Source organism: Pinus tabuliformis, chromosome 5_2 (assembly GCF_031772625.1).
Source record: "Pinus tabuliformis cultivar Carrire ecotype Pingquan chromosome 5_2, CPIR1, whole genome shotgun sequence".
Classification (NCBI taxonomy): domain Eukaryota; kingdom Viridiplantae; phylum Streptophyta; class Pinopsida; order Pinales; family Pinaceae; genus Pinus; species Pinus tabuliformis.
The window spans coordinates 166,197,305-166,224,530 of NC_142306.1; the positions used below are offsets into that span (position 1 = coordinate 166,197,305).

The 27,226-nt window shown below is 38.6% G+C and overlaps 4 pseudogenes; all 4 read left to right on the top strand.

The window, feature by feature from the left end:
• The first annotated feature begins 3,856 nt into the window (after positions 1–3,856).
• Positions 3,857–7,858, top strand: LOC149158070 (acylamino-acid-releasing enzyme 1-like; annotated as a pseudogene).
• A 105-nt stretch (positions 7,859–7,963) lies between these two features.
• Positions 7,964–8,902, top strand: LOC149158071 (UTP--glucose-1-phosphate uridylyltransferase 1 pseudogene; annotated as a pseudogene).
• A 3,634-nt stretch (positions 8,903–12,536) lies between these two features.
• LOC149158072 (acylamino-acid-releasing enzyme 1-like) lies at positions 12,537–13,883 on the top strand (annotated as a pseudogene).
• A 106-nt stretch (positions 13,884–13,989) lies between these two features.
• On the top strand, positions 13,990–14,927 carry LOC149158073 (UTP--glucose-1-phosphate uridylyltransferase 1 pseudogene; annotated as a pseudogene).
• The last annotated feature ends 12,299 nt before the right edge of the window (positions 14,928–27,226 follow it).

A 27,226-nucleotide genomic window follows, 5' to 3' on the forward strand; every position in this document is an offset into this window, starting at 1 on the left:
ATAATTAGAGCGGCCAAGAAAATATGTAATGGCACTTCTCCAGACAAAGTATCAAAGAACTGGAGGCTTATACAGGTCTTTCACCGTATCCACTCCCACCTGCAATCCTTAAAAACTGTCAGCTTCGTCCATGTGAAGAGGAAAGCTAACATGTTAGCGGACCGCTTGGTGAACGAAGGAGCCACCAGTTTGGATAGGGATTCACAGTATGATTGGGATCTGGTACCCCCAGGCAGACTGATGGAGGACTGTCTCAGTTAGGCGGACAAAGATATAGAGCTATGGATTCACAGGCAGGACTGAGGAGGTTCAGGAGACAAGCGGGTAGACAAGGCATCTTAAATTGTCTGCCCTTTCTGGGCAATCCGCAGCTCACTAGTCCTTCGAAGGTGTGGCAAGAGGACCAACGATGGAAGTATCACAGGTTTGTTCGTCCTTGGAACAAAACTCTAAGTGGAAATTTTGATGATGTTTTGGGTTTGACAGAGTTCTTGGGAGGACGGCACAAGAACTGTCTGATGCACGAGATCAACGGCCACCAAGGGGTGAAAGAGCGCACTAGTTATTCGGCAAGGAGTAGATTTCTTAAACCACATGTGGTTTATCGGACGAGGGCTAAGTGGTATCGGGTTTTCTTGAGGGAGGCTCTGATGCCACTCTTCGATCGACACGTAGCAAAGAGATGTGAGAGAATACCGCTCTCATCGGGCGGTTATACCTTGCACAACTTGTCCTCCCGATATCGCCGTAAACCATTGGATCCTCGAAAGGAAATCAATGGTGTAGGTTTAAGCGTGCAAATTGGCCTGTTGTTTCGGACCCGAAAAAAGTGCAGAGGGCTGGCATAATGTTCTCATCGGGTCCGTAGGTAAGGTTGAGGTGTGGGTCTGTTGTGGGCCCGTAAGCTGGGCGTGTCCATTGGTTCCTGGCAGAACGAAACGTACGGTTTGCAGCTCTACAAGCTACTGGGAATTTTGGTTGTTCTTTTTAGTAGTCTTGTGGACCCTCAATTGTAATTGATATTTTTGAGCTCCTGGGTTCTTTCGGTGCTAGTTAGTTTGACCAGATGGTCCTCTGCTTGCATTTTGTGTTTGGGTTCATTGTCTGCAAAGTTGCCTTCAGAATTCTCTTGGAGCTAGCACGACTACTTGTAAATTATGTATTATTCTCTTGATTAATAGAAGGTCCTACTCTTACCTGATAAAAAAAAAAACTAAAAGTTATATTTCAAACTGAAAACTAATTATTGATAACTAAAAATTATATTTCAAACGAGATTTCAAAAGATACAAATAACTAGAGCTAACCATTAACTAGGACCTTCAACTCAAGAAGATTCCACCGATAAGCTCTTGTTTAGAATTTTCTTGCTTTAGAAAAATAATAGGTATTAATTAAAGGTTTCATTGAAGAAGTTGCAGATGCAAAAGCCGCTAAAATCTCTTGAGATTTTTCCATCTGCTATTAGTATTGTTTTCCTTGAAGCCAGAGTTCCCTTGCTTGCTTAGCATGCCTAGTTTAGCCTAGATTTTAATAGTTTGCATAAGCTATACAACTTGCCTAGTTAGCCATAAACCAGTTGGCAATTTTCAGATGTTTTGGAACTTTAAAACAAGAATATTGAAACTATAAGTAGGACAGATAGAGACAACCTTGAGGTAAAAAAAAAAAAAAAAACATTATAGATTTTGTTTTTGCAAAATTTATTGTAGTTTTTTATTATATCTCGTAGATCCTACCAGGGATTTGAAGGTCGTACATATAAAAATATTAGGTTATGTTCTCTTCTATTGGATTTAATATGTGAGCATTCTCGGTTGTCTATGTGTCTCAGAACCTGTAGAGAGGGTCTCTTAGTTACCAATACAAGTTGGTTCAAGATACACCTTTTTCGTCACTGTCCAAAAATAAAGAGAAAGCCTGCTACGGAATATAAATTTGAAATAATAGAGAATTTACATGGTAAGAATAACTTAATTATTTTAGAGTAATACAAAACAAACCCAAAATCAATTATCATAGCCATGTGTCGCATGCTTCTTGGAAAGATCTTTTGTTGATCGTTTCAAATATTTTGATGTGAACCTATATGTTTGAGAATCATAGGAAATTTTTCTATTTATGATCAATTGTTGGGCCTAATTCAATAACTCAAACAAGTCATTGCATTGAACACCCTTGTCGCATCATTTTGGTAACCAACAAAGTTTTATATGTTCAGTAATATTCTCTTTGTTGATTTTTATGTTTCTCAGTTTGTAATACAGTAAATCATTTACAAAATCATTTAAACATTTGAGATGTGATTATAAGATACACTTCCATCAACTTCTGTAATAGAACTTTAGTTTTACAAATATTAAAAGACAAGTTTCACATATTTTGGAATTGTTTTATTATTCAAGGATGTAAATGTTTGTGAGAAATACTAAAATTCCGCATGTTATATTTGGAAAGTGTTAATATATATGCATTCCACCAACATATATGATATCTAGACATTAGCTAGATACTTTGTGGCTTTTGTGAATCTCGTGCAAATTTAGTGATAAAATATTAAAAGTGAGATACCAGTGATATAATATCTATATATGTAGGTTAGGTTGATTTTTAATTATTTATAATAATTTTTTTTATTAATTTGAAATAATTAACTAATATTAAATTCTAATTTGGATTTTAGTTTATAAGTTTAAATTATTATTTTATTTATTAAAATAAGAGATTTTAAGAAGAGAAAGAATATAGTTTTAAATAAAGTGTATTTTAGAAAAAAAGAAAAATTTAAATTTAGAGTTAGTTGTTTTATTTGATGTTATTAGAGGTAATTGATATCAATCAAGTTAATATTTTGTGATTCAAATTAATCTTGACATTGTCTAATAAAATATTTTCAATTGATTATGACTTGAAATGGTTAACAAATTATTATTATTATTTATGATGATGCATTTTAAGAAGTGAAAAAAGGATAAATTAGTATCAATCCTGATTTTGTGCTACAAATTCAACAAATTATATAAGATGAGAACAATAAGATTTGGATGAGAATAGGTATATTAAAAACACTATCTAGTTGAACTTGTTTCAATGATGTATCCTCTTTAGAGTGGAAGGAATTGTATTAATTCAATAAATCAAAACCAACAATGTCATTTTTGTTTCATCTATACTTATGGTATTTTTATTGAAACTAGTGTAATAAATATTCCCTAATGTTACGTCAAATCGAGTGTGAAGAAGCTTTTTTTGTTAATATAATTAGTCTAATTGAAGTGGTGGAATCCTTTGATATGCTTCTCATAGCATATCAGTGATCATAATCAAGTAAAAAGACAATGTGTTATGTTATACTACTAAGGTGTGAGAAGAACTAAGGGGAAATAGGGCTGTAAATTATTGCAATAACTTAGGAAATACTAATATTTAGAATTGGAATAGTAATTGACAACTATTATCAACATAACTAATTAAGGGTTCGAGGATAATCATAAATTTGATTGTATTTTATTATAAAGGAGAGTGGATTGAAAATATTTGAAGAACAACATAACCAAGATGGCATTGACGAATTCAAATTATTTGTAAGTTTTCTATTTTTACTCAATTAGGGGAACGTTAGCAGTGATAATTGGATAAAGTTGTCTGGGGAGGAAGGGAAAAGAAGGAATTTACAAACTTATAATGAAGATAACAAAATTATCCCTCAAAATTGTGACCAAACTAGAATGAGGAGATGAATAGAAATGAGTAATGGATAAACACTTAAAAATGAGTGGGTGAACTTTCACATTTGAGTGTAAATAATCAACAAGAGGCACTAGCCTATCCTAGAGAATAATGGAAGGGAATAATCATGACGTGTCACTTGGTGGAAAATGGTCATGGAGTTATGTTGAGAGATTTAATAGGTGTATTAATTCTCCTACATCTATATGTCAATCTGGGCTTGTAGACACGAGTTGTATTGCGCTTTTTAGATTCAGTTCTTGGTCAGGGATTTAGTGTTTCCTTTATAATGATCAGATAAGTAATGAAACACACAAATGCTTGTAAAATCACAACTCAAAAGGAAATCAATCCATCTTGCTAAAGCAGGCAGAATCAATACTCAAATTCAATTTAAAGACTTTGAAATCTCTATAAACTTAACCTATTTTGTTCTTGAACTGAAATCTGGACTCAAATGAAGAATTAATTCTTTATTACAGATTCCATTTTGACAGACTATGAAAGCGAATTCCTAATCAAACAAACTCTGCACATCAACTCAACATTCAGAATCCAAACCCTAATTTCTGGCTTTTACAATTCACACTTGAAAGAATTAAAAGATATAATCTACTTGCAATGGTTATTCAATTATAAACTAAGAAATCAATCTTGCATTCAATAATTATTCTTTGATTCAAACCCTAGAATGAGAAAGGCTTCACATTAATTCCACTGTCTCAACAACAAGTAAAAGATCTGTATGTTAGGAGCTAATCTGAATGCTCTGTCGCATATACTCAACCAAGCAACTTGATATCTCATACTTAACTAATCTACATACATATTACCTAATCTGTAATAACCTTAGGAACAAGCTCAAATATCAAACACTAATTCTATCTTCAAGAATGAAAAGCAAATAAGGAAACTATGAATTGCTACAGAACACACAAAACTGTACTTAAGAAGATATCCTACAGTTTCATTTGACATGAATCAAATCTCAAACTAAACTCAAGAAAACCTACTTAGGCTCTCAACAAACCCATACTCCGTGCTCTTAATGAAAGAAATAAATCACACAGGTGATTGCAATCTTACTTCAAAATCTAATCAAACACACATTATACTAAGGCAATGTTGATGGAAATTATCTCAGGCTGGAAACTATGATTTCAACCAATAGTATCAGATTCTAGGTTACAATATTGCACTCAATCACTCAAAACAAAACAAAAGAAATCAAACTGTAAGCTGAATCACTCACTTGAACTTCAAAATCAATCTGCAAACTTTATCAAGAAGCTAAGAATCTATTGAGAAACAAGACTAGATCAAACTATGATAAGTTAAGCTATTCTAATCAATCAATCTGGAAAGAAATACTCCTATGGCACACACATTCATGAAAATAATTTAAAGGAAAACCAATCGATTTGATAATGGAAAGAAACAAGCAATGTGATTCTATTCGGAATTAACTGAAATCCACTCAATGCATATTACCAATCCGGCTTCCTAATCCACACAACAAAACCCACACCATATCAATCCTTACTACTCAATGAATTATATCGACTTCGGCATTTGAGGGTTCGTTCTGCGTTTTCAACAGAGGGACCAACTCACCACAAGCATTCGATTTACAATGTGATTGAAACAAGTTTTATATGACTGCAACAGCACAGTCAGGACAATATAACTCGTTGCTTTGGAGAATAGAGTATGACTCTGTCTTAAAGGTAGGAGCGCCAATCTCTGGGATGCACACAAGAACCACACATTCAAATTGCTAAAGTGAAAGATCTGAAAACGCATATAATGGTTAGCACACTGAAATCGTTCCAAATTCAATAAAAGCCTCCACGCAGCATATAAACAATTAATATACAAACCAAAGACAAACGAGAAGCAGCTATAACTAACACACGACTATGTTCCTAAGAAATGATACAGAGCTAATCCCACATGGTCGTGGGCCTGACCACACCTGGAAAGCTTACTTACTGACAAAAAACAGAAAGCTTTAGCACAACTAATTCGTGAACTCACAACAAACCATCCAACAAATCAATCTAAACTTAATACATGGCCATCATAACAGTGTTTCAATTAAAGATAATATGTCTAGAGATAACACTTCAAAGATACAAATGAAAGTATTCTCTTTTGCTCGCTAACTTCCTAGTTATTACAGATCAGACTTTATAGGCATCGACTTCAGTTAAAAACAACCTGGAAAATACTTAGAAAATTTAACAACTTTGCTAAATCGATCTTCTAGATTAGATTGTTGGAATGACCTGTTAGATTTAGTGTTATCACTCAAGAAAAAATATTTTAAATTTTGAACATCATTTTTTTTTTTAAATTTGTCAAAGGGTTGGTGTCAGTTTTGGGTCTAGTCTTTTCATCTTGTTTTAGAGCCTTGTTAAGAGTCTTGTTAGTATGTAAAATGGGGTAAATTCTCTGTTTTAGTCTATCATTGGTCTCATATCTCACATGAATATCATATGTCGAAACTCATTTCAAAGTTCATAGCGCAGAAACCCGGTCTAGGTGATTTCGTAGCGCAAAACACCGATTTTTCACTAACTGCGCTACGAAATCGAGAGTTTGTGCTGATCCATAGCAAATCTCACCCCAGCTATCATATTTACCAAAATCCGCTGTGTTTACATCAACAGTTGTCAGCTTATACACTTTCCCCTGTCGAATTCAGCTGTGATTCGGTGGTTTTTGTCCAAGTCTAGCTTTTGTTCCCTCGACGAACTGCTAACCGCCTTCACTTGCAGCCATGTATACTCCTGTTCTCGTTTTGAATGACGTTATAAAGTGGGAGACTGGAAATAGGGTGCGCCATGCAAATATTCAAGCATCAAAGGCTGTTGCAGATATTATTCGAACCACATTAGGTCCCTGTTCTATGATGAAGATGCTACTTGATGCAGGAGGAGGCATCGTGGTTACAAATGTTGCAGGCATATCGTTTCAATGCTGAGCCAGAGATGATTTGAGCTCCACGCATTGTTCGTGTTGGTCTTATTCAAAATTCCATTGTTCTTCCCACATATAGTCAGTGGAAAAGTTTCAAGAATTAGCCCTGAGAATTCAAATTCTTCTTGGAGTGTTCTTGCAGTGCATGATAACATTGTTCTTGTAGTGTCTAGCAGCTCAGCCAATCCTCTGAAACTAAAATATGGCCGTCTGTCAAGATTGACACAGATAATGATAAAAAAAACAAGGTGGAGGTGGTTAGATATGTTAATTCCCTTCATGGACTATTCAGAGAAAGTGAAAGCTTCGCTGTCCTCAATTGAATTTAATATTTTGAAGATTCCAGTTAAAGATCAAGAATTTTTGTTAACAGAAGGTGCCAAACAGCCTTTCGAGGTGATATCTATGTCATCTAGATTCTCCAGTGAATCAGAAAGTAAGGAAAATGCTTTTCGGGAGTATGCTTGTAATCCACTCATTATTATCCTCCAGGGTGGGCCACATTCTACTTCATTGACCGACTTTTCAAGAACTCAAGCCTTTTTGTCATCAATGGGCTACAACCTACTTTATGTAAACTACAGAGGTTCTGTGGGTTTTGGAGAGGAGGCTTTGCAATCTCTAACTGGTAATGTTGGGCGACAGGATGTGGCTGATGTCATAAATGTTGTTGATCTAGTAATTCATAAGGGACTTGCCCTCCCACGGAGGGTTTCTTGCAACCAATTTAATTGGCCAGGCACCAGATAGGTTTGTTGCTGCAGCTGTCCGGAATCCTGTGTGTAATCTCTCATTAATGGTTGGCACAACAGATATTCCTGATTGGTGTTATGTGGAGGCATATTGAAAGAATGGGAAAAATGTTTACACTGAAGCACTATCAATAGAATATATCACCATGTTTTATCAGTGTTCACCAATTAGACATATTTCAAAGGTAAAAGTACCCATTCTCTTAATTTTGGGTACGCAAGACCTCAGGGTTCCTGTATCAAATGGATTGCAGTATGCTCGAGCTTCGCGGGAGAAGGGGGTGGAAGTAAAAGTCATCGTTTTCCCAAATGATGTACACAACATTGACAGGCCGCAATCCGATTTCAAAAGCTTTCTGAACATTGGATTTTTGTTTAAGATATTCTTCAAATGAAGGCCTTTGGCAGGCCCATATTCCTCTATTGTTTACATGCTTTTTTTGTTCTGTAAGATTGTGGATATTAACAAAAAGCATTATATATAGACTACAATGTAGTACTCTGGCTCAAATATTGACATCCACATCTTCAACCAGAGTCAATATCCACGCATGGTGGCAGAAGATTTGACACCATGGCCAACTAAAGGTCGTACAGACAAAGAAGCATGGTACCCACCTGGCCACGGAGATGTTTTCCCTGCTCTTTTGAACAGTGGGAAGCTTGATGGACTACTCTCACAGGGTAAGGAGTATGTGTTTATAGCTAACTCAGACAACTTGGGAGCAATAGTTGATCTCAAAATTTTGAATCATCTGGTCAAAAATAAAAATGAATACTGCATGGAGGTCACTCCCAAAACGCTTGCAGATGTAAAAGGTGGTATGCTTATCTCTTATGAAGGCAGAGTTCAGCTTCTACAGATTGCACAGGTTCCAGAGGAGCATGTTGGCAAGTTCAAGTTGATTGAAAAGTTCAAAATCTTCAATACCAATAATTTATGGGTGAACTTGAAGGAGATTAAGAGGCTTATGGAGGCTGATGCTCTTAAAATGGAGATAATTCCAAATCCAAAGGAAGTAGATGGGGTAAAGGTGCCTCAGCTTGAAACGGCTGCAGGTGCTGCTATAAGGTTTTTTTTTATCATGCAATTGGTGTCAATGTTCCAAGATCACACTTTTTCCCAGTGAAGGCAACTTCAGATTTACTACTTGTGTAGTCGGATCTTTACACTGTGGAGGAAGTTTTTGTCATCCGAAATCCTGCTAGAGTCAACCCTGCAAATCCCTCCATTGAGTTGGGTCCTCAAGAAGGTTGGCAACTTTCTAAAGCGTTTCAAGTCCATACCTAGCATCATTGATCTTGATAGTCTAAAGGTGTCAGGTGATGTGTGGTTTGGCAGTGGAGTCATCCTGAAGGGAAAATTTATAATTGAAGCAAAGCAGGGGGCTACACTTGAGATACCTGATGAATCTGTGATAGAAAACAAGGGCTCCTGATAATTTATATGAAGGTGGTCTTTAGATATTGGCAAAGGAGACGGGAAAGCTCTTTCTCTTCTAGAGCTGTCCATTCGAAAGAATCTATGAGAGTATTGGCAGATATGACTCTCTTAATATGCTTCCTAGAGATCTGAGTCAGCAAATTTTTAATGAGTTGGTTCGTACTCAAGTTCTCACAAGAACTTTGCTCCACCCATTTCAAGACTGTAATCTTTAGGATGTTTTTCTGAGAGAATACCCTGGTGTGGAAGATAGTTGACTTGAAATTCTTGCAACGCAGGGACCGTCCCTCCTGGCAGTTGATATTTCTAGTTCAGACGTTACAGATTCAGGGCTTTCACTATTACAAAATTGTCTAAATTTGCAGCATCTGAATTTTAACTATTGTCAACGTATTTATGATGCTGGACCAAAATATCTCATAGGCTTCATTATTTGAATTATAGAGTAGGCATATCAGGGAGCACATTTTCATCTTTATAAAAAGAAGATTGCAATCACTGGCAACATGTGGGCTTACAAACTTGAAGGAGCTGCAAATTTATCGAAATAAAGTCGCTGATTCAGGCATTGTTTATGTAGGCTGTCCGGTGACTGTGGCATGCATGGATACAATTTCAGGTCTTGTTGCTTTGACATATCTCAACATAAATTCATGATGTATAACTGATGCTGGATGTTAAAAGCTTGAAGAACTTTTGAATTTAAAGACTCTGAACATGGCCTATAACAATCTTATACATGCTGGCCTAGTACATCTAATGGTCATTATTCATAGCCAGTTTGGTTCATGATGCCTCAGACAGCTTAGAGGAGGTTTTGTCTTCACACATGGGAAAAATCGACAGCACATAAAGAACGTGGCACTTTAACACATTTTTTGTATAATCAAAGAAGAAGGACATGGTTAATTGGTTTCGAATATCCTGGACGAAATCAAAAGCAGAAAAACAGGGGCAGTTTCCTACTTTTCAGCAGCAGTTGAAAGATGTGACATCAAGGACCAGTAGGCAGCTACAAACATCCACCACAGCTAAATTAAAAGAGATCAATTGTCAAAGAACGAGAATTGATTGTAATTAATGCTATGCTCAGCATGATGTAGAATTAGAATCCTAATTGTCTTAGGTCTCATAAACTGCTAGTTAGCAGTCAGTTGTATTTATTAGTTAGTTTTAAAGGTTAATAGGTGTCATCATAGCAAGCAGAATTCGAGTTCCCCTCATGCTGGAGGAGGAATCTCAAGAATTCTATATATAGGAAAGAGAGCAATGTACCAAGGGAGGGAAATTTATAAAAAAAAAAAGCTCTGATATTTGGCTTATGTAAAGACTCTGTTTTTTGGTAATATAGTACTGGCTTATGCTTCTCAAGAATCATAAAGAGTTCAATGTAATGAGTTTCTGTTGTTTTCTTTTCATGTTATCTACAGTGTTATGAGTATGTGATTACTTAGAAATCGCTTACAGTGCTCTAATTTCCTTCATATACTCGTAAACTACCTTCTATGTGTTTGGTGTGCTCTACATATGTTGAAATCTGAATGCCTTGACTTCTATGCAAAGCCAACCCTATTGTTAATACTGAATCACATATGACTCCATAAGCCCAATGGATACTTGTTAGTTGTGTTTCCACCATTTTCATTTTTATTTGTTTCTCAAGAGTTAGCCATCTGATTATAATCAAAAACCTTTAATCCTTTGAGAGAGCCCTCTCAGGTTGGGGAGGCTAAGCCTCGGCCTAAAGTAGGTTTGAAACAGTTACTTGAAGTCTTCCTGGCCTGCAGCCTTACAGGGCCTGATTTTGAGATAACATTTTGGTGCGTCTACTAGGAGTCTGAAGATTATTCATTCCCGAAACCAAGAGACTGAACTTCTGAAGGTAGCAGGAGTTCAGAAGATTTTCGAGGCTGCAATCTACCTTGGCGACTCCATTGTTGAAGAATTCGAAATTCATAGATTCATGGTGATTCCACTGGAGTTGTGAAGGACCCAGATGATACCATTCTTATTTCAAGGTATGCATGCATAAATTTTTCAGGAATTCACAGTTTCCCAAATCATTTTCCCAAAGATACATATTTTCCAAGGAATGGTCCAATATTCAATGGAGAAGATTTGAGTTTAACTTTGAAGCATATATCAAATTTCTATGATTTTACCGAGCTTCTTAGAGTTAAACATGAGGATGTTTGCATTATGTTGTTCTATGATTCATTTCAAGGGAAATGTAAACGGTGGATTGAAAGCTTTCCTGCCAAATCCATTAAGTCATTTGAAGACTTTTGGTTTATGTTTTTGGAGGAATGGATAGATAGATCAGAGGTGGTGGCAAACTCTCCTTCAATTCAAGGTTTCAAACAATGGAATGATCATCATATTAATGAAGAAATAGATGAAAATTTTTCTTTGTCCTTGTCTTCTTATCTAAAATCATTTGACTGCAAGACAGAAGATAAGATGAAATTTTTGGATGAAGTTGCTAAGGACATTGAGAAAGACATTGAAGGTCTACAAGGTCAAATTCAATCATATAGTCTTCATGGTCATGATCATTCTTTTCAAAAGGTTTCTATGTCAGAACACAAGGAGAGGGTGTTGCTTCCTTTCTCTTTCGTGATTGAGGAAGAATACACTGTTATTGAAGATCAGTTGGCACAACCAGAAAGTTACGAGAACCATCAAGCTGATCATGTATTATGGGATCCTATAGCTAAATACATGGAAGAGTTTTACTCTCCAGTGTTTCAGTTTTTCTATGAAGATCAGAGGCAATTTCAGTGGCAGTGGTCATCACAATATCATAGTGGCTCTGAACTCCGATGCAGTCAAAGAAATCAAATATCAGATAAGACAAATGATTGGCTACATTGGAAATTTCACATTGATTGAGCTGAAAGAAGTTTGAAATTGATAGGGTAGGTAGGTAGGAAAATGTAAATAAGCTCATGGTTGACAGAGCATTTTTCTGTAGATGTAGATTTCTTTCTCTTACAGTGATCATCAAGCTTAAGCCCGAGGTGAAGGCCCAAGAAGCTTGAAGGGGATGCTTGTCAAGCAAATCTAGGTTTGTTATAAAGAGGACAAAGCACTGGACCTACATGTTCTTAGTGTACCACAGGGGCACACTATCCCAAGTGGAGCCACCTGTTATCACTCAAGAAAAAATATTTTAAATTCTGAACATCAATTTTTTTTTTTAAATTTGTCAAAGGGTTGGTGTCAGTTTTGGGTCTAGTCTTTTCATCTTGTTTTAGAGCCTTGTTAAGAGTCTTGTTAGTATGTCAAATGGGGTAAATTCTCTGTTTTATTATATCATTGGTCTCATATCTCACATGAATATCATATGTCGAAACTCATTTCAAAGTTCATAGCACAGAAACCAGGTCTAGGTGATTTTGTAGCGCAAAACACCGATTTTGCACTAATTGCGCTACGAAATCGGGAATTCGTGCTGATCCATAGAAAATCTCACCCCAGCTGTCATATTTACCAAAATATGCTGTGTTTACATCAACAGTTGTCAGCTTATACACTTTCCCCTGTCGAATTCAGCTGTGATTCGGTGGTTTTTGTCTAGTCTAGCATTTGTTCCCTTGACGAAATGCTAGCCGCCTTCACTTGCAGCCATGTATGCTCCTGTTCTTGTTTTGAATGACGTTATAAAGTGGGAGACTGGAAATCGGGTGCGCCATGCAAATATTCAAGCATCAAAGGTTGTTGCAGATATTATTCGAACCACATTAGGTCCCTGTTCTATAATGAAGATGCTACTTGATGCAGGAGGAGGCATCGTGGTTACAAATGTTGCAGGCATATCGTTTCAATGCTGAGCCAGAGATGATTTGAGCTCCACGCATTGTTCGTGTTGGTCTTATTCAAAATTCCATTGTTCTTCCCAAATATAGTCAGTGTAAAAGTTTCAAGAATTAGCCCTGAGAATTCAAATTCTTCTTGGAGTGTTCTTGCAGTGCATGATAACATTGTTCTTGCAGTGTCTAGCAGCTCAGCCAATCCTCCGAAACTGAAATATGGTCGTCCGCCAAGATTGACATGGATAATGATAAAAAAAACAAGGTGGAGGTGGTTAGATATGTTAATTCCCTTCATGAACTATTCAGAGAAAGTGAAAGCTTCACTGTCCTCAATTGAATTTAATATTTTGAAGATTCCAGTTAAAGATCAAGAATTTTTGTTAACAAAAGGTGCCAAACAGCCTTTCGAGGTGATATCCATGTCATCTAGATTCTCTAGTGAATCAAAAAGTAAGGAAAATGCTTTTCGGGAGGATGCTTTTAATCCACTCATTGTTATCCTCCAGGGTGGGCCACATTCTACTTCATTGACCGGATTTTCAAGAACTCAAGCCTTTTTGTCATCAATGGGCTACAACCTACTTTATGTAAACTACAAAGGTTCTGTGGGTTTTGGAGAGGAGGCTTTGCAATCTCTAACTAGTAATGTTGGGCGACAGGATGTGGCTGATGTCATAAATGCTATTGATCTAGTAATTCATAAGAAACTTGCCCTCCCACAGAGGGTTTCTTGCAACCAATTTAATTGGCTAGGCACCAGATAGGTTTGTTGCTGCAGCTGTTCGGAATCCTGTGTGTAATCTCTCATTAATGGTTGGCACAACAGATATTCCTGATTGGTGTTATGTGGAGGCATATTGAAAGAATGGGAAAAATGTTTACACTGAAGCACCTTCAATAGAATATATCACCATATTTTATCAATGTTCACCAATTAGACATATTTCAAAGGTAAAAGTACCCATTCTCTTACTTTTGGGTGTACAAGACCTCAGGGTTCCTGTATCAAATGGATTGCAGTATGCTCGAGCTCCGCGGGAGAAGGGGGTGGAAGTAAAAGTCATCGTTTTCCCAAATGATTTTCATAGCATTGACAGGCCGCAATCCGATTTCGAAAGCTTTCTGAACATTGGATTTTTGTTTAAGAGATTCTTGAAATGAAGGCCTTTGGCAGGCCCATATTCCTCTATTGGTTATGTGATTGTTTTGTTTTGTAAGATTGTGGATATTAACAAAAAGCATTATATATAGACTACAATGTAGTACTCTGGCTCAAATATTGACATCCACATCTTCAACCAGAGTCAATATCCACGCATGGTGGTAGAAGATTTGACACCATGGCCAACTAAAGGTCGTACAGACAAAGAAGCATGGTACCCACCTGGCCACGGAGATGTTTTCCCTTCTCTTTTGAACAGTGGGAAGCTTGATGAACTACTCTCACAGGGTAAGGAGTATGTGTTTATAGCTAACTCAGACAACTTGGCAGCAATAGTTGATCTCAAAATTTTGAATCATTTGGTCAAAAATAAAAATGAATACTGCATGGAGGTCACTCCCAAAACGCTTGCAGATGTAAAAGGTGGTACGCTTATCTCTTATGAAGGCAGAGTTCAGCTTCTAGAGATTGCACAGGTTCTAGAGGAGCATGTTGGCGAGTTCAAGTCGATTGAAAAGTTCAAAATCTTCAATACCAATAATTTATGGGTGAAGTTGAAGGCGATTAAGAGGCTTGTGGAGGCTGATGCTCTTAAAATGGAGATAATTCCAAATCCAAAGGAAGTAGATGTGGTAAAGGTGCTTCAGCTTGAAACGACTGCAGGTGCTGCTATAAGGTTTTTTTTTATCATGCAATTGGTGTCAATGTTCCAAGATCACGCTTTTTCCCAGTGAAGGCAACTCCAGATTTACTACTTGTGTAGTTGGATCTTTACACTGTGGAGGAAGGTTTTGTCATCCGAAATCCTGCTAGAGTCAACCCTGCAAATCCCTCCATTGAGTTGGGTCCTCAAGAAGGTTGGCAACTTTCTAAAGCGTTTCAAGTCCATACCTAGCATCATTGATCTTGATAGTCTAAAGGTGTCAAGTGATGTGTGGTTTGGTAGTGGAGTCATCTTGAAGGGAAAAGTTATAATTGAAGCAAAGCAGGGGGCTACACTTGAGATACCTGATGAATCTGTGATAGAAAACAAGGGCTCCTGATAATTTATATGAAGGTGGTCTTCAGATATTGGCAAAGGAGACGGGAAAGCTCTTTCTCTTCTAGAGCTGTCCATTCGAAAGAATCTATGAGAGTATTGGCAGATATGACTCTCTTAATATGCTTCCTAGAGATCTGAGTCAGCAAATTTTTAATGAGTTGGTTCGTACTCAAGTTCTCACAAGAACTTTGCTCCACCCATTTCAAGACTGTAATCTTTAGGATGTTTTTATGAGAGAATACCCTGGTGTGGAAGATAGTTGACTTGAAATTCTTGCAACGCAGAGACCGTCTCTCCTGGCAGTTGATATTTCTTGTTCAGACGTTACCGATTCAGGGCTTTCACTATTACAAAATTGTCTAAATTTGCAACATCTGAATTTTAACTATTGTCAACGTATTTCTGATGCTGGACCAGAATATCTCACAGGCTTCATTATTTGAATTCTAGAGCAGGCATATCAGGGAGCACATTTTCATATTTATACAAAGAAGATTGAAATCACTAGCAACGTGTGGGCTTACAAACTTGAAGGAGCTGCAAATTTATCGAAATAAAGTCACTAATTCAGGCATTGTTTATGTAGGCTATCCGGTGACTGTGGCATGCATGGATACAATTTCAGGTCTTTCTGCTTTGACATATCTCAACATAAAGTCATGTTGTATAACTGATGCTGGATGTTAAAAGCTTGAAGAACTTTTGAATTTAAAGACTCTGAACATGGCCTATAACAATCTTATACATGATGGCCTAGTACATCTAATGGTCATTATTCATAGCCAGTTTGGTTCATGTTTCCTCAGATAGCTTAGAGGAGGTTTTGTCTTCACACATGGGAAAAATCGACAGCACATAAAGAACGTGGCACTTTAACACATTTTTTGTATAATCAAAGAAGAAGGACATGGTTAATTGGTTTCGAATATCCTGGACGAAATCAAAAGCAGAAAAACAGGGGCAGTTTCCTACTTTTCAGCAGCAGTTGAAAGATGTGACATCAAGGACCAGCAGGAAGCTACAAACATCCACCACAGCTAAATTAAAAGAGACCACTTGTCAAAGAACGAGAATTGATTGTAATTAATGCTATGCTCAGCATGATGTAGAATTAGAATCCTAATTGTCTTAGGTCTTATAAACTGCTAGTTAGCAGTCAGTTGTATTTATTAGTTAGTTTTAAAGGTTAATAGGTGTCATCATAGCAAGCAGAATTCTAGTTCCCCTCATCCTGGAGGAGGAATCTCAAGAATTATATATATAGGAAAGGGAGCAATGTACCAAGGGAGGGAAATTTATAAAAAAAAAAGCTCTGATATTTGGCTTATGTAAAGACTCTGTTTTTTGGTAATACAGTACTGGCTTATGCTTCTCAAGAATCATAAAGAGTTCAATGTAATGAGTTTCTGTTGTTGTCTTTTCATGTTATCTACAGTGTTATGAGTATGTGATTACTTAGAAATCGCTTACAGTGCTCTAATTTCCTTCATATACTCGTAAACTGCCTTCTATGTGTTTGGTGTGCTCTACATATGTTGAAATCTGAATGCCTTGACTTCTATGCAAAGCCAACCCTATTGTTAATACTGAATCACATATGACTCCATAAGCCCAAGGGATACTTGTTAGTTGTGTTTCCACCATTTTCATTTTTATTTGTTTCTCAAGAGTTAGCCATCTGATTATAATCAAAAACCTTTAATCCTTTGAGAGAGCCCTCTCAGGTTGGGGAGGCTAAGCCTCAGCCTAAAGTAGGTTTGAAACAGTTACTTGAAGTCTTCCTGGTCTGCAGCCTTACAGGGCCTGATTTTGAGATAACATTTAGCATAACAATTCCTCAACTAACCCCAATATTCATACCAACTAAGTTCAGTGAGGATAATAAAGATCTTTATCATGGCAGAGATTGAACTTGTTCAGTACCGATCCTGAAATGGTTGTTGAGTACAGAAATGGTGGAACTTGGTTCGTGGACAAGCACTCTCCTAATCTCATCCTTCTCAGCAACTGCAATATTCGCACTGGATCATATCAATTACTTAGCTCATTGGTAACAACTTAAATTTGCTTAAACTTAACCAATAAACAACAAAATGACACAATGAAATGCTTTACCTCATAGTACGTTTTTGATAGTTTTAGAGCAACAAAAGTGACAGGACAGCAGGTATAGGAGTACAAAGAGGACAAAAATGGAGGTGTAAAATAGTGTAAGTGGGGATAAAACAGGGCACCAACATCCTCCCACGCCTATTTGGATGCATGTCCTCATGCATCTATTACATCTGCCAAAAAGGAAAACTATGCTAAACAAAAAGGAACTGTGGTCAAAGACCAACAGTCTTAATCAGCACTTATATCCCATGTTTAACTAGTGGGGAACATTTCTGGAACTGGAGGGCTAACCCCTGTGCACTCAACTTTTTAACGGGCCTATACCTCAGTGTTTTACAACGCAACAACTACCTGTTCTTCCTCTTCGAGGCAAAATTATGAGCATACAGCCTCAGATTGGAGTCTCTCACCTGATGATTTACCTCCCTGACATAATGAAATAAAACCTTATACTTATTAGCCTGCTCTCTGAGTCTGGAAATCATCTTCTGTAGTTTGATGAGTCGGATCTTCAGATTTTCCTCTACATCATAAGTGGGAGCCCTGGTAGGTGTCGTTGACTACTGCGATGCACTGCCTTCAGGCGATTTCCCACTACGTCCTCTTGGTGAAGAAAGGTGTTGACTGGCCTTGGTAGCACTCCTACTTACTGATGGTTGGATGGGAGATAAGGTTTCCATATCTCGTGTAATATCCGCAGGGATATTTTCTTCAGATTTGGCAATGGGGGCTCTCTTAAAGGACACTTCGAACGGTTGCGCATCGAAATCATGAGATGACGAAATGTGGACGCGCTCGGAGCTTGCGCCCTCAACCTTGGACCGCTGGGCTTGAGACATACTCCGAGTTTGTCGTTAGCCTTGAGCAGAGGTCTCGGCTGGAGAAGTCAAGGGTTTACTGATGGGAAAAAGGGGTCGCCTACATTTTGACTTTGGTGTGGCATTCTCGGGAATTTGGGAAGGCTCCGACAGGGGATCTAATGCTTCGTCTTTTGTTATGGGGCTCGACTCAGGTCGGTCCGAATCGACCTTATCTCTTTTCCTTTTTCATTTTGTAACCACCTCGGTTACAAAAAAAATTGCTTCTTCTCTATCCTTCAAGGTTTTATCAGCTGTCTAGGGGGTTTCATGAATAGGACTGGGGGAGTGAGTAGGAGAGGCAAGTGTTGATTGGGATTTAGAAATAGGGGTAGCGTCATTTTGCTTCAATGATTGGCCCACTATTCGTTGCCATCCTTTTGTTTGATTTTCCTGCCCAGGAAACTCCCCAACTAAGAAATCTTCCCATGACCTCTTCTGCTTTTGGAGCTCAGCGATCAACAAAATTTTGATGAGGTTATGGTGATACAACGCGGTCTCAGGTTTCCTACTTTGAGACTGCACCCCTCGAGCCATTTTATGCAAACTCAATTTCAAGAAGTGCAGGATGCTTAATTGTTTGTCTTTTGTAAAATGAGTCATCAACTGAAAATAATAAAGGAACATGACTGCATACCTCCCCTCGCAAGTTATAAAATGTTGCAACATTGTGAGAAGTGGGTGCCATCGTTCCTTGATGTAACTTCGTAACACTCCTTTTGCCAACCTAAGAGACCTTTACGCGGGCTTTAAAGACATGGCACAATTCGGAATGTCCAGCTGCCCTCCTTTAAAGAATTGTTCGCCCTCGGATGGTAGCCCGATGGCTCTGCTCACTGACTCTTCTATGACTCTAAAACTCAAATTTCCCACTTGGACATGCTCCCCATCAAAACTCTGTGCAAATGCCAGGGTGACCTAATCATTGTAACCTTGGAATTTTTGCAGAAAGGTCGTCCATCCTTTCTCTTCCAAAACATCACTACACTGCTGATACTCTAGGCTGCGTGCGAACTAGCCGAAGGTGGGTTCGTGGCGATCAGCTCCCATTCTACTCGGCACCTACGTTCAACTGTAATTTCGCTCCTACCAACTCTTTGCTTCCCCTTTGTCACTTACTGACTCTATAACCGTGGTCTTGGACACCCCTCATATTAAAATTTGGATGAATGATTGCCTAATCATCATGATGAATTGGGAGAATGATATTGATAATCATGATGATGATCGTCCCATACGTATCTGGTGTAGAGTGCAAACATCATGGCCAAGAGTCGGCACACACATACTCATGATTGTTGGGAGGTGTCATGAGGCGATGACTTAAGCGAGGACAAAGGCAGATATCATTACATAGCGAGGTAGGAATTATGAGTGGATATCATTGGTGATTGTGGGCTCGTGTCTCACCGAGTGTGCCAGAATGTAGTCGATGTGGGATTGGGGATGGACATGTTAGGGAGATATAGAATAGGATTATGAGCGGAATTTAGAATGAAGGATAGGTTTAGAGGCGCATTTTCACAGCATGCATTTTAACCATTCATTAATCAAATTCAAGCAAATAAAAGTGCATACCTGAGCCACTTAAGATATTAGTGATTTCGTGTTGATTTCCTGGTTTTGATGTAGCGCCCAAGTATTTGAATGATGCTGATAGAATCATGCTGAAGTCGTAATTGTGCTCTGCGATCACTATTCTGGAAATAAAGTTCAAATAATAGGATCTTTGATTTTTTTATTATTTTATATTAAGTATAGATCCTGTGGATCAGTTTTGTGCATATCAATCAGTAGAACAATCATCCTTAATTGCTAGTAGAGATGAGTACTGATTTGCAAAACATTCATATAAGAAAATATAATCCTCGATGCCATATATCATGCTGAGTATTGTCCTTCAGAAAGAAACCTATTTATCATCCCATGGATTTTTAACCAGGCCTGGAATGATAACTGCTTGGGGCATTTCTTATTTAGGGAGCTGGAAATGTCCAGAAAGAGAGCTCCAAGGGGCTTCTTTTCCATAGTTATTCCCTTGGGCCCGGAAAAGAATAATTCAATACCCAAAGGATCCCTAAACTACCACTACTTTATTGTTTTAGCAAGCCTAAAGTAGTTTGTGCTGGAGGCATTCATGTTTAGAGAGTCTGAGTTGCCCATAATAGACTCCAGGGGGTTTCCTTTCCATAAACATTTCCTTGAGCCTGGAAAAGAACAATTCTATACTCAAGGAATCCCTAGACTAATATTGGTCCATATCATTTTGCGAGCCTGGATCAGTCAATGCTTGAGAGCTTCATGTTTAGAGAGTCTGAAGGCCTCCAAAGAAGACTCCACAAGTTCCTTTACCATCAGTAATCCACCAGGCTTGCATAAAGGAATAAACTTTATCTTAGTGAATTCCTCCTTTATTTTACATGGGCTGTGGAGAGAACCACCTGTAGATATGAAAAATAATGGCCCACTGGTTTATATATATATATAGGTAAATATAAAGAAATTAATCAACTGAACCAGCAAGGGGCTGGTCATTTGCATGAATCAACTCCAATCCTGGATCCTTTCGTACTTCCTGCAAAAAATGATCACGTGAAAGTGGTTTGTGATAAACTTTAAGCCGATGACCATTTACTACAAAATAAGTCTTATCATCATCGATAGTAAAAATACGAACTGAACGGTTATCAAAAAATTCATTTACTTCATATGGTCCTAACCATCTGGTAGAAAATTTACCTTTAAAATGCTCTTTGGTTCTGTACCAATGCAGTTCTATGGTAGGCATCTTGTCGGATTTTGTCAAGTTCATTCAATTGCATCAACCTCTGCTCTTAAGCCTCATTTAGATTCATGCCCAACTGAGTGGCAGTCTTGAATGTTTTTACTTGGAACTCAATGGGTAAGAGCACTTGTTTTCCATAGACTAACTCATAAGGTGTGTGTCCAGTCACATTTCTCCAAGTGATCCGGTAAGCCCATAGTGCTTCTAGTAACTTATTCGCCCAATCCATATGATGCAGTTGGTTTTTGTGAAGATGGATTCTAAGACTTTGTTCCTGGACTCCACTTGCCTGTTAGCCTGGGGGTGGTAAGGAGACGATGTGCGATGCTTAATTTGATACTGCTCTATGAGTGCCTTGACCAATTTTGATGTAAATTGTGTACCCTGTTCTGTGACGATTTCATAAGGCACACCGAATCTTGTAAAGATGTCCTCGAACAAAAAGTCTACAACTTCCTTTTCAGTGGCAGCATACAATGCTTTAGCCTCCACCCACTTGGTGACATAGTCAATGCACACCAAGATATATTTTTTCTTCTTCGACATTGGGGAGATGGGCCCTACAAAGTCCAATGCCCACTTCTCAAAAGGTTCAACAGTGATTTGTGGTTGAAGAGGCATTCCATCAAAGGAAACTAGTCTCCCCATCCATTGGCAAGCATCACAACTCAAAACAAACTTCTTGGCATCTTTAAAAAGTGTAGGCCAATAGTATCTAGTATGGAGAACTTTGTATGTAGTCCTTTTATCGGAGAAATGGCCACCACAAGGCTGGTTGTGACTGGCTCGCAACACATCATACATTTCATCTTCTGACACACACTGCCTCATAATCAAGTCTGGCCTGGTATAAAATAGATCCCCTTCGATCCAAGAGAAATTAGCACTACGCTGCACTATATTATGCTTTTCTCGGGCTGACATGTTTTGAGGTAGTTTCCATGATACTAGATAATTGGTGACATCAATGAACCAAGGAGTAATAGTGGAAATGGAAAATAATGCTTCATCTGGAAATTCATTAGGCACTGGTGTTGGCATGCTTCCTTGCACAATGTTCCAATGGGATAAGAATTCAGCTACCAAGTTATCCCTTCCAGGTCTATCAATTACAGTTATATTGAATTCTTGAAAAACAACAACCATCTTGTTATCCTACCATTAGTAATAGTTTTATTCATTAAAAATCTAACAATAGAATGATCGGTATGGACAAATGTCTCATAACCGGTAATATAATGCCTAAACTTTCCTATAGCATGCACAACTGCTAATAGCTCTTTTTCAATAACTGTATAATTTAATTCAGCGGGAGAGAGATTTTTGTTGACAAAATAAATAGTATAAGGAAAGTTATCCTCCCTTTGTCCCAAAACCGCTCTCAGTGCAGTATTCGAAGCATCTGTAGAAATATGAAAAGGTAAGGACCAATTTGGCCCTCTCAGTACCAAAGATGTGGACAACTTTTCCTTTAGTACCTGAAAATCCTGTTGACAGTGAACATTCCATACAAAGTTAGCATCTTGTTGTGTCCTACAACAACCCCCCATTTCATATCATCTGTATTTACAAATAATCAACGTATGAAATGGGTCCCTTTTAGAAATTAATTGGTATTAATGAATTTGTTCGAAAAAGCCATGATAATCAAATAAGTATGTAAAATGAAGCCTTTTTCGAATAACAATGTTACCAAAATAAAACAATCTTTTGTTATTGCGATAAAGCGATCGCAAGATCGCATATCGCAATGACAAGAGAGACGCACTTAAACGGCACTTTGGCCTTTGCCGATGCGATATCGTTATCGGCAATCGGCGGTATTCATGGCATACACAAAAAGAGCACATATCTCACACCCCGATGCGACGCTATATCGGCGATCGGCTATCGGCACTGCCTCTTATGAGAAAACGCGTTAAGTTATAAACCCCGACCCGATGCGATATCGCTATCGGCCGTCGGCGGTATCCCATGCATTTTTATAAGGCGCCCACCTCTTTCCCCGATGCGATGCGAATTCGCTATCGGAGTTCGGCAAATCACTTAAATTGTATCTGGTAATGTGTTCATATGCTAGTCCAATGCGATATCGCAATCGGCGTTCGCCAGGGCTACTTTCAAACGATAATGTAACACTCTCCCCCCATGCGATGCGACATTGTTCATCGGTAATCGGCATTTTCAAAAAGTGATTGTTTTAAGCTTTAAAGTTATATTTAAATCCGGTTGATAAGGCGTAAATTTCAAAATGCCGTTAAATGCAGGGATAAGGTAATGCATGCGTATTTAATAACCTTGCCCCTTCGATTAACGAATACTTGCGTCTAAGGCATATCATATCTGTTGCACGCGTTGGGTGGTCATTCAACTGAATAACAGCGTAAATCGTCATTTAATGGGTAGCAAGCCTTAAAATCACCATTAATGCATATGCAATCTCTTACCAGTGATTGGATCCGCAGACACTTTTTGAAGATTAATAGCGCCACGCTTCAAGTGATATATACCTTTCCAATTATGCTTTGTCTTCATTATTCCTCGTGTTACGATTTCTCTCGCACTTGTGTAGAGTTCGTTTGTTGAAGAAAGCCTGAACATGATGGGGAAGAAAAATAAGAGGAGTTCTGGTTCTACTACAACATCTGTTGCAGGTCAAGCTGCTCCAATTTCAAAGAAAGGCTTAATCTCGGACACTATGTGCGCTGGTCTTCATAGGACCACATGGCAAGGCACATATAATCTGTTGGAGGCCGAGCAACCAAAAGTGACAGTGAGAACGGCTAGTGTAGATGTATTAAGGAAGTCTGATGCAACGCTCAAAGACTTGGCCGACTCCTTTTTACACAGAATAGCGGCCAGAGAGCAGGTTCTCCCTTACACAGACGTGGTGCGCTGGGCAATCGAAGAAATCCCCATCACTGATAGAACTTTCCATACAAGGGATGGAAGGATTTTTGGGTCATTCAAGCCTGATGACCTGAGGTGAATGTATCATCTGCCTGAACCGGAGCTAGTCTACAATAGAACCTTCATGGAGAAATTCTCAAAAGAAAATGAATCACCATCCGAACCCCTCTGAGATTGGAGGCAGAACCCAGCCAAGCACAAGCATGAAAGTTCGGGTAAGTACTCCAACGTTTCTTTGGCTTCTCCCTATTGCTATGCGGGGATTATAATGTGTAGATTGTGGGGATTACATGACTCTGTTAATATCAATATTGACATGGTTCCCCTAATGGAAGCGGCTATCAATTCTATAATCATGGACTGGGCCACTATTCTTTCCGATAAATTGGTCGTAGTTGTTCGTGAATTCAGAAACAAAACTATAGTCTCCGAAAGGAAAATCCCTCCATTCTATTATTCTTCTTACATTATGGATACCCTGTGTCTTAATTCTGAGTTTCCTGTCCTCGGTTGGAGATGGACCACCCAGGATCCAACACCCATTCATTTATACCATCAGAAATTGTGGAAGTCCTCTTACAAGGACCACTTGTACCAAATTTGTAATGGTTTCATGGCGCCCATTTACTATTCTATTTTTGACAGACCCATTTCCAGAATTTCTTATGAAGCCTCCTTTGACTTACCTGCCGTAGCGAGTTGGTTTGGGGAAGAGTATTTCTCCTATATCAGAGTTTTTGGGAGTAAGGCTAGGCCACATGTCCTCCCTTTGTATATCCCAGACAAGCTGTTAGCCCGGGAAATCTGCTACCAGATTATGGCCGACAGTGTCACACAAACTCTCAAAGAAGAGAAGAAGAAAGGTTGGCCCTCTTTTCCTTTAAGAATTGGGGTTTTTACTCTGCTTAATTACAAGCACGCAGAAAAAGAAGCAGCAAAAATCCAAGCTTTATCCCTGGCCACTCTCCCAAGCAGACTCTATGATCCAAAGAAAACTGCCTACATTGCCCTAGAACAAGCAAAATTAACAAAAGTTGATCATCAAGAGGATACATTTGATGACTTGTTCGTAGGTACCGAGACAATAAGTCAAGTCAAACAGCTTGCCATAATGAAATACAACGATGAGGCGTTGACTGAGTTTAATAAACTTAGGGAGCAGAGGTTGCAAACTCTGCCCCTAGAGTTATTATCCACAACCCCAGCGTCTTCCTCAAGCGAGCCTGGTCGGCAACAGATACATTCACCTCCTGTTACAACTAAAGAACAGGATAAACAACAGGAGGAAAGACAGAAAAAGCTGCAGGCTGAGAAGCAGAAAAAAGAGCAAGCAGAGAGGCAGAAAAAGGAGAAGATAGAAAGGGAGCAAAAGGCACAGAAGGAAGAAGAGCAGAGGAAGAAGAAGGAAGAAGAAAGATTAAAGAAAGAACTAGCAGATAGGCAGAAAAAGGAATTGGAGGAGCAGCAGCGGAAAACGCAAGAGGAGCAGCAGCGAAAATCACTTGAAGAACAGCAGAAGTTAGAACAAGAGAAAGAACGGAGCAAAGCCCATAAGCAATCTTCCATTGATCCTGAATTGATTAAACAATGGAATCAATTCGATTCCATTATCAATGGTAAGGAAGGCTCCAAAGACACAGGCTCCTCTAAAACAAGCGATGCGCCCGATATCACTTCTTCTCAGGTTCTAGGAGGAACCAGCGGCCCACCCATTTCACAGGATGTCGAGGTAATCAATAAGGACCCTTCCGATCAAATTGTTCTCCAGGTGGAAGAAATTCCTCCCCTGGATATTTTCTATAGCCCAAAGCATAGAGCCGTTATCAAGCGCTCTAAGAAAAGACGAAGGCTTGATCAACCTTCTATCTTTCCTGAGCAAACAGTCACGGGCAATATGGTCTGGAAGGAGGATTTGGATCCCTCCGATGATCTAACAAAGCTGTCGCAATTCGCGGGAGCTTATTCTGCAGCAACTATCGACAAAGCATCAGAGGTAAGTCTTCTGTTGAAGACTAAGGACCATGAAATATATGCATTACAGGCGGAGGTAATTGAGGCGAAAAACAAAGCAGCACAGGTGGAAGAGTAGTTGCTGGCTCAACAGCAAGAGAACAATTTGTTAACCCAGCAACTGCAAATTGAAAGACAAAGGATAGACCAAAGTGAAACTCAGAAGGCAAAAGAATTGTCGGAGGCATTGTCACAGTTGGAAGCATCAAATGAGCTGATGATGAAATCAAAAGATGAGCGAATAGCTCAACTATCAACACAGCTCGAAGGTATCAAGAGCACACAGAATGTGAAAGTCTTCAGAGCAGAGGCAACTCAAATAAATGGCGCATTACTGTCTCAGATCAGACTTTTATGTCAAAAACTTGCTAAGGCTGAGCAATTATGCGAAATATCTACAACAGTGTGTGAGCAAATAGAGAAGGCCAGGAATGAGCTAGATCAGGCCGAAGAAGCCATATCCGATTATATTGAGTGGCAAGATACTGACGAAGGGAAAGCGGCGAATTTGTCCCGAATCCATGAAACGTACAAAGACATCCTCTTCACGGAATGGAACACTCAGGTAATGAAAGCAGAAAGGGCGGCTTCCAGGTGTAAAATAATTGCCAGCAATATGATCGACCTAGTCAATGATACACTTTATTTGGCGAACATGATCTCCAAGTGCACACCTGGAAGCATAACAACAGCAGGTATGCTTGAAGAATCAAGTTATCCTGACTTGGAGGAACAGAGGAAATTAATTACCGGAGTAAATACTTTAACCTCTGATGCATATTGGCTCTTTCTAATCAAGCCACATACTCAAAGGTCTACTCTCAAGTGTTTAACAGATGCCCTCGGATACCTGATCCTCGACATTCAAGATGCTGCATATGATGCTCAGCTAACTTCGCGTCTCAACACTCCACCAGAAGTAGAGCCAATGCTGGCGATATTTCAGCTAAGGAGTAAAGGCAAAGAACCCATCGAATGAAGCATTGCCGCCAACTGCCAGATTGCCAAAAAAGATGGAACAAACATTTATTGATGCCAATTGAATAGCTTTTCAGTTGTTTAGATCTTTAGATTAGTATAGTATTTATAGACCCTTTCATTGTTTTGGAAAGGGTCGTAAAATTTTGTAATAAGACTTAAAGGCTGAAGTTTGCACTATTGTGCTTCAGTCTATATTCTTTTTGTGAAACTCGACCAATGGTTCTGAATTTTGATTAGAAGGCTGTTTTATACAATTGCGCACGACTGTCTGTTGTTTGGAATGCTTTCTGATTGGAAGGAAGGACTGCGACATAGTGATTGATGTACTGGATTGATCGATCAGCTTACATGGTACTATTATCTGTATCTGTGTTCTTTCTGATTATATGAATTGCTGTGTTATTATCTTTGCTATTGTTGAATGCATGTATGCGATATAACAGCGAATCGTCATTTCACTTCACTATTGAATGTTTGTGTTGATTTGTTATCTCTTTCACTCATGCATGTATCAATGATATGAATGATTAAGCGTAGTAATTCGCTCTAATCGCTCTGCATAACTAATTATGCAGAGCAATGTTTAAATGGTTCAAACGTCTATGCTTAAAGTGTTAGAGTCATTTATATGCCTGCCTTAAA